The sequence below is a fragment of the Mus caroli genome, chromosome 9, assembly GCF_900094665.2.
Source record: "Mus caroli chromosome 9, CAROLI_EIJ_v1.1, whole genome shotgun sequence".
NCBI classification, from domain to species: Eukaryota; Metazoa; Chordata; class Mammalia; order Rodentia; family Muridae; genus Mus; species Mus caroli.
This window is the reverse complement of record NC_034578.1, coordinates 93,167,443-93,178,028: the sequence shown is the minus strand read 5'-3', so window position 1 is coordinate 93,178,028 and position 10,586 is coordinate 93,167,443. Positions and strand designations below refer to the sequence as shown.

Here is a 10,586-nt window from a genome sequence, read left to right as displayed (position 1 = left end):
CACACACACACAGTCACATCTGGATGCCTTTCAGTATTCTTAGAACATGAGCCCCCCAATCACCACCACAACTTGCTTTTTGCTCCCAGGCAAATAGACACTAACAGAACTGGGAATTCTAAACCACCTTCCAACCATAACTTTGTTAAGAAATCTTTAAAACTCTTGCCAACTTTCCCTTTGAGAATTTCAACTGTAGCAGGGCCTTCCTCCCAGATTGAACTGAACTGAAAATAGACACATAAAACTATTTGGATATTTCTCATCACCATTAATATGAGTCTTATTATAGTCTACACGTGGCCAGAGGTCCAATCAGCTCAGCCCACTTGGCCTATAACTTGATTGTAATGGAGTAATACTGTCTGCTGAGTACTTTGCTCACCACCAGTGTGAGTTGTGTGCTTGTCTGCATATTATCCCCACTTCATTTCAGATAACATTTGAGTAGCACAGAAGGCTGCAAAAGTTGCAAGAAGCATTCTGTAACCAAGTGTTAGGTTTAGCAATGGGCTCAGAGTGGAACTAGAACAGAACTCAAGAGAGACACAAGCTCACCTTCATGGAGATTACCAAACATTGAGAGAGAAAGAGAGAGACAGAGAGACAGAGAGAGACAGAGACAGAGAGAGGGAGAGGAGACTATTAAGAGAAAAGGAAGAGTGAAACCATGTACAAAATATGCTGGGAACTGGAGTTAGAATGAAAATTACAGATTTGAGAATCTTTCTAGCCAACATCTACAGGGGAAACAAATTAGTCACTTGCTCCCAAGTCTTCGGGAATCTTTCATAATATTGAGCTTAAAAGGAAGCTTACTTGGTGATATAATCTTCTGCATTCTCAAAACAATGGTCCATAGGGGCAGGGAACACCTCCACCCCTAACTTCAAATAGCTTCCCTTATGATCTGCCTAACTGTTAGGACAGAAGGCTAAAAGGCATGGGACTAAGAGTTAACCTGTCTGGACATTATTATTCCTAATGGTACAGGGCAGGAGGTCTGTGCACAGGAAAGAGAAGCTAGGAATACTGAAGTGAAGATGAGTTCTAGTTATAGAACCATCCAGACCCTCACAGCTTCTCTATTAAGCCAAGTCTACAGGCTGGCATGTACCCACTACACACACACACACACACACACACACACACACACACACACACACACACACTTGGGAATTTGGGCTATGACAAGTACATGGTAAATAGCAAGCCATCTGAGTGGAGACATCTGTGATTGGTGGTCAAGCTCCACTTAGCCTCTGGTCCTTGTTCTCAAGAGCTCCCAGGGAAAGATAAGATGCAAATTCTTCCATCTGAGGGTAAACTGCCCCAGTCACGAAGATAATTACTCACCTTGATGAGCCATTCCACTAACATATGCCAATTTATTTCCCTGGCTGTCTCATTAAAAGTGAGTAATGGGCCTTTGCCAGGCCTCTGCCTCCAACTTTGGTTTACAATGTAAAGATGGTGAGGAGAGTTGGCTCTTGTAGAGAGTGTGGGTCCCCAGCAGAGACGTTTACAAAAGCAGCTATCCAAGTAATGAAGACAGGACCTGGGCAGCTCCCAGTCTAATGAGCTTCCCAGCGGGCCCTTATCCATCACTTCGGTGGTGACCTTCTCAGCTCCTTGAAGTTCTTTGCATGTGAGCAAATCATAGAAAGTGTGGCTGAATGTTAGGTACCTCCCTTGGCCACAGGTTCTCCATATTCTTCATCCCACAGCTAATTAGATGCCCCCAGGCTCTTTGCTTTGGGGGAGAAAGAAAGACACAGAAACAGGAAGGGTGGAAGGCATTGGGTAGAGTCAGAATGACCTCCTATACCCACAGACCCAACCTCTTTCACCTGTAGACCCTTGTCCTCCTTCATGGCAGTTATCAACCCAAAGTCATTGTGGGGTTCTGAAGTCGTGGATGGGGTGCATTCAGAGTACTCACCAGATAAGCAGTGCTGAGTAAGGCTGCTATCTATAGTCCTTAGATATTTCTTCCTGTGACTGGGGCATGAGGGCCACCCTCCATGCAATCTGGGCTGAGATGATGGGCATATAACTATAACGTGAGGATTTTTCCACCATCTTGTAAAGTTCTAGATTCAGGCTCCTCCTGCTGGCTCTAAGCCAGCCTCTCTTTGCTAAGCAGAGCCTGGATCCCTGTTTTCATTAGACAAGTGGAGAAACTGAACCCTAAGGCAAGAAGAATTTCCTAATTACTGTTGGCCCTTGGGTCTTACCACTACAAACCTCTTCCTCGATGATAATTGAAAGGAACAGATTGGAGTTTAGGTCCATAAACATAGTGTGGGGTAAGATCACCAAAGAGACAGAAAAGGGGGGTGGGCAGTCCCAGTTTGGTCCCCCAACAAAGAGCAAGTACACAGCCATGCATAAACACAAACGTATCTAGGACAGCTTGAGATCGAAGTAAGAAATTACAAGACAACGAAAACATATTGAGCATAACTACACAAAAATTGGGTAGGAGCATCAGTTTCATTTCACCTACACCATCCCTTCCCACAGATGAGTGGTACCCAGCACAGAGAAGAAATTCCTTTGCTCACAGATTCCTCTCAGAGAAAAGTATAGCGCACTAAACTGAACAGTGTCCCCAGTCTTTCAAAACAGTTCCCAGGTGACTTACTTCGGTATCATCCCACCCCTGTCACTGGGGAGGACAACATAGCCAAGATGTCAGGCAATAGTTAGGCAAAAAATTCGATGGTCAGGGGCTCAGTGTCAGCCAATGTGACAGAAACCACAATAGTCTCCAGTGGCCTGCTCTGCAGGGAACACCAGTGGCCTTCACTGGGCACTTATACCTCCCTCTTGGTAACTCTTGCATGACCCCTGTAGCTTTCATTATTATGCTCCCCTGCAGGGTCTAGCCTAGTGGATCAACACCATCAACCACATAAGGAGCCAACAACAGCACAGTAGAAATAGATCCCATCCTCCTTTACTACTACAGAGTGCGTAGCTTCTCACTCTCAGTCTCTGGGTGTTTGAGCCACTACTCCTCTTCTCTCTCTCATCAGGAGATAACCTAGCTCACCCAGGGGCACCCAACCAGTCACCAGTACAACCAGTGCCAGCATCAGCTGGCTATAACATATGTGCTTGTGATTAGTCATGTGAATCATTCAGGAGTATTCACCTTTATCCATGTGCCATTGAGCCTGCGGCTATCTCATGTAACTAGGTGTGCCTTCAGGCCCTTACCTCTCATCACCAAACCCCACAATCACACTCACTCCTACAGCTGGCCCTCATAGACATACAGATGTGCACCATAAGCTCTGATGCCTCTAGCTGTAGGTGTGCATGGAGCCACTCACCCTGCTGCTGATGCCCATTGTACTCAGTGTGCTCACAGTCAACCATTGTAACTACACAAATGTATACAAACAGCCCCAGCTGCATTATCTCATTGTTTGCACCACCGCCATGCTTGCATGTATAGCTAGTTCCTACATCAGCCTGTGTTCATACTGACAGCTTGAGCCCTGCTGGAGCACATACACAGACAATTGACCCAATCTCTGTTTCTAGCTCCCATGAAGGAAATGGGTAAACAAAGCTTGTCTTTATAATAGGGTATTTCACATTACCAGCCTTATGCCTGAAGATGTGTGGATGTACCTTACCCATACCCACACCCAGTTGACCTTACCCCAACTCATATCATCATGTGCATTACTGCTACCAGTTAGATGCTCAGCATCTGTTATGTCAGCTGGTTGGAACAGTTACCATGAGGATACCAAGATGCCCCTCTGCCACAATATCCATTGCAATACCAAGGGCTACATATTGCAGATGTTGTAAACCCCAAATTCCTGATCCAAGACGTTATGTTCTTCTTTCATACCTGGAACCACATGCTGGACACTAAGTATGATGTCACGGTGTTTCTCCTAAACCCACATAGTGAAGGTATTTCATTTCTGAAGCTGTTCTCAAAAGTCTAGAAAAGGTGGCTGAGGCACTCACTTCAACTGCTCAGGCAACTACTGAAGGCTGCAAGAGTCATTCTCACCTCCCACATATAATTTCAGTTCCAGGGGAACCAATGCCCTCTTCTGGCCTCTATACAATATGCATGTGGTACACAGACATACATGCAGGCAAAAATACACAAAGATCAAAATAAAACAAAATTAGTTAAAGTATTTCAAACATTATGAACCAGGAGAAAATGATGTACAATATTGAAAGCAATAAAACAACAAGAACAAAAAACCCTGCCAGCAAAGAATACTTTACCTGGCAAATCCATCCTTCAAAAATGAGAAAGATAATGACTTTACAAGATGAACAAAAAAATAAAGAGAGTCCACTACCCCTAAACCTATCTTACTAGAAATGATAAGTCATCCCTTGAGCTGAAGCCAAATGATGATATTTAAAAATATCAAAACATATGGGAGTCATTGGTACTAGTAACTACACATAAAATTCACAGTATTCTGATACTAATGTAATGGTAGATGAATTACTTGCAAATACATATTAAGGGCAAAAGTATTAAGACCAAGTTTAGCTAAGATAATATATGAATGAATACAAAAGCAGGAAAACTCTGTCTTCCAAAATCCGCACTTGAAGAGAGAAGTTACAGAGATTCTGCTGAAGTTAAGCTGTTGTCAGTTTTTAAAAGTCTAGCATCACTATAAGACATTTCATATAAACCTCTTAGAAACCACAAAGTAAATTCGTGTAGTAAAAGGGAAAGCAATCAAAGTACACTACTATAGAAACGTATCAAGTCACAAAGAAAGTAAGCTGAAGCAGTGAAGAGAATCAGGATCTGGAGAATAATTTACAATAACAATATTAAGTCCTGATGTACTGATCATTACTTTAAGTATAAATGGACTAAATTCAACAATCAAACTTCACAGAGTGATTAAATGAGAAGAGGGTCAATATTTAATGATAAGGATTGATTTATCAATAGGCTAACACCATTGTTAAAGAAAACACGTGCATGTAGCATTAAAGCATCTACATATACAAAGCAAATACTCACAGATCTGAAAGAAGAAACAAGCAATAATACAATAATAGCAGGAGTCTCTAATACCCACCTTTAGAAATGGACAGATCATCTGGGTAGAAAATCAATAAGAAAACATTGCACTTAAATTATACTTTAAAGCTCAGCATACACAGAGCGTTTTCTCAACAGCAGCAGAATACAAAGCACACAGGAGACAGATTCAGGAGAGATATTATCCTGGAGCACAAAACCAGCTTTAAGTTTAAGAATAAAATCGCATCAATCAATCGCATCTCTGCATGAAACTAGAGAATAATAGCGGGAGAAGAGCAAAAGATGGAATGTCCACAACAAGGTAGAAATTACTTAACATTCACCTGACCAATCAGTGGGTAGAGGATTACCAACAGGGGATGGAAGACTATCCGGAGATAGGTGAGAGTTGACATGTAACACGTCCAAACTTAAACTGTTGAAAACACAGTTCTAAGAAGGCAATTTATGGTGGCAAGAATCAGGGTTTTTAAAAAAAGGACAAAAAACTTAAAACAGCTTGCTGTTGAACCTCATCGAAATATAAAAAGAACAAAGAAAGTAAAAAAAAAAAAAATAGCAGGAAGGTTGGCTAACCATGATCAATACAGAATAAGTTAAAAAAAAACAATAGAAAATAAATCAGCGAAGGATATTCTGCAAAGATAAAACAGACAAACCTTTAGCTACAGCACAGGGATGAAAAATGGATATTGCAGAAATACAAAGGAAAGTAAGACAGTGCAAAACATGACTATGCCCCAACCAACTGACTAACCTAAAGGAAACGAATTCCTTCTTAGGATCATATTGTGTACCAAGACTAAGTAAATTGAGCAAGGAGGTTGAATCAGTAATATATCAAAGCATGGTCTTCTATACGTGGACGCCCAGGACTTGATAGCTTCCCAGCCATCTACCAAATATTTAAAGCCTAACCAGAACCAGTTCTTCTCAAACTCTCCTTCAAAAATTAAAGATGAGAAAGTACTTCCCAGCTTATTTTAAAGGCTGATGTTACCTCTATGCCAAAATCGGATAAAGATACTACATTAAAAAACAAGGGTGCACCAATATCCACAAGGAATGTAGAAGCAAAAGTAATCCTCATGGTACAGGCAGACTACCTTAGATTCTTTTCCTGTTGTGATCAAATGTTCTGACAAAAGTGACTTGGTGGAGAAAGGGTTCATTCTGGCTCACAGTTCAAGCACAGTCCACTTTGGTGGAGAAGACGAGGCAGCTGATTCTATCTCTTTAATAGTGCTGATCGCCTTGTTGCCTCTCTCTTTATCTGGAACTCTAAGCTTACTCACATATCTTTCTTCTTCAAACAAATTATCTTTAAGTTCAACTTTATACAAGTTCTCATGAAGCAGCAGAAGGAAGACAAATTCTTGGACAAAATATAATACAAATTGACCCAACTCAACTCCTAGTACTTCTGTGTTCCCCTCTGAAATCTTATAAACCAGGCTCTACTTATTTATGTTTCTTCCAGTATTGTCTTTAACACCACCACCACCACCAGAGTGTCCCATTAAGCTTTCAAGGTATTTTAAGGTATTTTATAACCCAGAATTCCAAAGTGTTCCAAATTCCTCCCACAAACCAGTCCCAGCGGCCTAAGAACTACACGGTCAAGTTCATCTTTCCTACTACATAGCAAGTCCCCATTTACCAATATAAAACTGTATCTGAGTTACTGTCTTACTTCTGTGATTAAGATACCTTCACATAAGCAATTGAAGGGAGAAAGAATTTAGTTTGGCTGATTCTTCTCAGGGGCTTTTCTTATTCAGTGCTCCATTGCTGGGAAGAGACACCATGACCACAGCAACTCCTATAAAGGAAAACATTTAATTGGGGCTGCCTTACAGGTTTCAGAGGTTGAGTCCATTATTGTCATGGCGGCAAGCATGGTGACACATGGGCAGACATGGTGTTGAAGAGGTAACTGAGAGTTCTACATCCAGACTAGGAAGAAAGAAACACAAGGCCTGGCTTGAGTATTTGAAACATCAAAGCTCACCCCCAATAACATATTTCCTCCAATAAGGCCACACCTACTTCAACAAGGCCACACCTCCAAACCCCTGTCAAGTAGTGTCACTCCCCAATGAACAAGCATTCAAATCTTTGATCTTATAGGCAAGGGAACTTATTCAAACCACCACAAATATGCAGGCATATAAGGCATGGTAGCAGGAACAGTAAGCTGGCTGCTCATGTTGCATTCCCACTCAGGAAGCAGAGGGTTAACAGGGAATGGTGATGGGCTATAAAGCCTTAAGGCTCATCCCCAGTGACCCACCTCCTCCAGTGAAGCCCCACCTCCTAAAGATTCTGTAACCTTTCAGAATAGAACCATCAGTTAGAGAGGAAGTGATGAAATACATGAACCTGTTGGGGACATTTCACATTCAAAGCATAACACACACTAAATTCTATAACATATTTTAAAAATTATACAAATGAATCAATGTGAATTTTATCATTTTATACAAAATGATCAAGTGAAATTTATCTTTGAGATATATAGAAGATTAGCCATACATGAATGAAATGATATAACATATCATATTTATCAAATCAAAGACAAAAAAAACCATAGGAACATTTGAATAGATGCAGAAAATGTAATTGACAAAATGTTAATACCTTTTCATGATAAAACACAAACTTCTTAGCAAGCCAAGAGGATAGTCAACAGGACAAGAAAAAAAATTTAACTGAAAATCTTTTGTAATAAAAGAATCAACAAAGCAGGACAGCAGCCTACAGAATAAAGAGAATATTCAAAAGCTGTATGCACAGTAATGAGTTATGCAACACATACACAGGATTCATCAAACTCATTAGGAAAATAAGTGCCAAGCACCTGAATAGACTTTCTCCCAAAGAAAACATAAAATAGCCAGCAGGCATGAGAAAAGATATTCAGTGTCACCAACCATAAATGAAACACTAATTAAAAACCTCAATGAGATGTTACCCCTCAACTGTCATACTGCCTTTATTAAAAGGCCAAGAGATTCATAGCACAAACGTTATAAGGTGGTTGAGGAAAAATCCCTGATATATTGTCGGTTGGGATATACATTTATATAGCCATCAGCTACAGAAAACAAAAGTTAAAAATAGAATTACTATATAATCTTAACACTCCCAGTCCTGGGAAATAAAGTGGCTTTCTTGAATGATTCTATGAGCAATAATGCATGCTCATAATTCATTGCAACAAAATTTGCAATAGCCAAGACACAGAACCCTTAGGTGTCTGTAGAGAGATGAATAGAAAAGAAAGGGAAAGAGATTTGCATGTACACACGCATGCATGCACACGCACACACACATACACAGTGATACGTACAGACATGTACATTGCAAAATTATTCAATCTTAGAAGATGGAACATGACTCTTGTGCAACAAGTTGATAACCTATGGGGTATCACATTTGGTGAAATAAGTGAGCGAGAACAAGTATCATATGATCTTATGTATATGTGAAGCTAGAAAATGTTGAATTCATAGTAATAGAGAGTATAACAGCATTTACTAGGGACTTGAGGGTGGAATAAGTGGAAGACATCAGTCAGAGTGTCTAAGCATTCAGTTATATGAGGAATCAGTATTGGGGACCTAATGACAGCATGTCAAACATTGTTGCTATGGATTATATGTATTACAATTTGAATATTGATGAGTGTAGATCTCAAGTATTCTCAAACACATCCAGATAACTACATGAGGTGTAAATATATCAAATATTAAAGTATTGACTATGGGCGTCATTTCAAGGAGTTCAGTTATATCAAACTGTCACACTATACACTTGTCATGATATAGATATAAGCAAGTTCCCAAAAGAGTCCTATATTAAGACTTGGTAAGCTGGTGAACCCAAATACTGAGAGATGATTGGATCAGGAAGACTTTGGCCTCATCGGTAGATGAACCTTCTGATGGCATTGTTAGGAGGGTATGGGAACTGAGGGGGCCCTGGTTAAAAGAAGGAGGTCACTGGTCCTGTGCCTTTCTGTGTAGGGTATATCTTGTCTACTGCCCTTCTCCTGCCTTTCTCGGCTTCCTGACCCACTATGAAGCAAGCGTCTTTGCCAGCCTAATGCTCTTGACATTCTGCCTCATCTCAGGCCCTAAAGTGATGGAGTCACCTGACCACAGACTAAAACTCCTGAAACCATGACTCCAAATCTATCTTTTCCTCTTTTAAGTTGTTCCTATCAGACATAGGTCACAGTGACTGAAAGGCTGACAACACGATACCCTAAACATACAGGGTTTGTCAATTGTACCTGATAAATGTGAGGAAGGCCCACAAGTTCTTCCTCCCCTGGGAGGAGCAGGGATGAGTCCTTGACAACGTAGTTCAGCCTCTTCTTGAATAAACTTGGAATTGAACATTTGAGTAAATTAGTACAACAAGGAACTTGCTGGGATGTAACACCTAGAGGAACAGCATTGAGCGTGTCTGCAGTTTGTTGTCCTTTGCCATTTTCCCAGAACCAAGTTTTAGATGAGGGATTGAGTCTGAAAAGGTCTGGGCAATTTCACAGTAGCTGCCATAGATCACCGGGCACATTTCCAGGAGGGTGGCCACAGCCGAAATGCCAGCCAGCAAGAGCAGGAAGAGCAGTGTGTCGACTTCACCCTTCTCTCCTACAGTTAATTTTTTTAAAACATAAAGCAATAATAACTTAATTAATATGCGAGGTAAATTCTGATTGGCCGTTAAGGGTTAACCTCCAAGTTCACATAGATTTTGATAAACAGACCCAGGACCAGCAGCTCACCTAAGTTTTACTGTGGCCCCACTTCTGGTAAGCAGCAGGGCAGGTGGGGGGGGTGGGGGGAACGACTAACTCTTAGGTAGAGTGAAAGATACATTTGCAAGGGACACACAGATGGTGTTTTTTTTCTCCCCTCTCTGAGCTTTCAAAGCATTTTTAAATGCATGTCTTCTTCCCAAACAACCCTCTCCCATGCAACAATGGGCCACATTATTATACCCTCATTTGTGACCTAATGTTTCAAGTTCTTTGCTTTGAAAGTCATTTGCGCATGCATGGAGGTGGCGGTTGGTGGAGAAAGTGAATTAGTCTCCCAGACAGTTTCATTAAGACTTGTTCCGGAAGTAGAGCTGCAACAAATTGAGCTAAAGATTCTGTTTGTGTGTTTATTTTTCTGCTACAATCAATAGTGCTTTGTCAGCTTAATGCTGCACCAATTGTCAACCCCCAGCCTTCTTCCTCTTTTAAGTGGCGTGCATTTCTGGAGTCATTTCATTCTAAGGAAAGACAAACACTTCTGTTCAGAATTCAGTCTGGTGCTGCAGAAACATTTCTTGTGATGAATTTAAGGTCCTTCTACTTGGCAGAGTCCCTCCCTGTGTTGAAGACAGCCACAGACCAGTTAGTAGAGCCCATAGAATAGTGGTTCTCATCCTTTCTAATGCTTCAACCTTTTAATATTTTAATAAGTTCCTCATTTTGTGGTGACTCCCAACCATAAGATTATTTTTGTTG

The 10,586-nt window shown here is 40.9% G+C and overlaps 1 protein-coding gene across 2 annotated transcripts in view; it reads left to right on the top strand.

The window, feature by feature from the left end:
• The window catches only part of Clstn2 (calsyntenin 2), a 582,382-nt gene that overhangs the window by 444,733 nt on the left and 127,063 nt on the right, over positions 1–10,586 (top strand). The window lies entirely within an intron of this gene.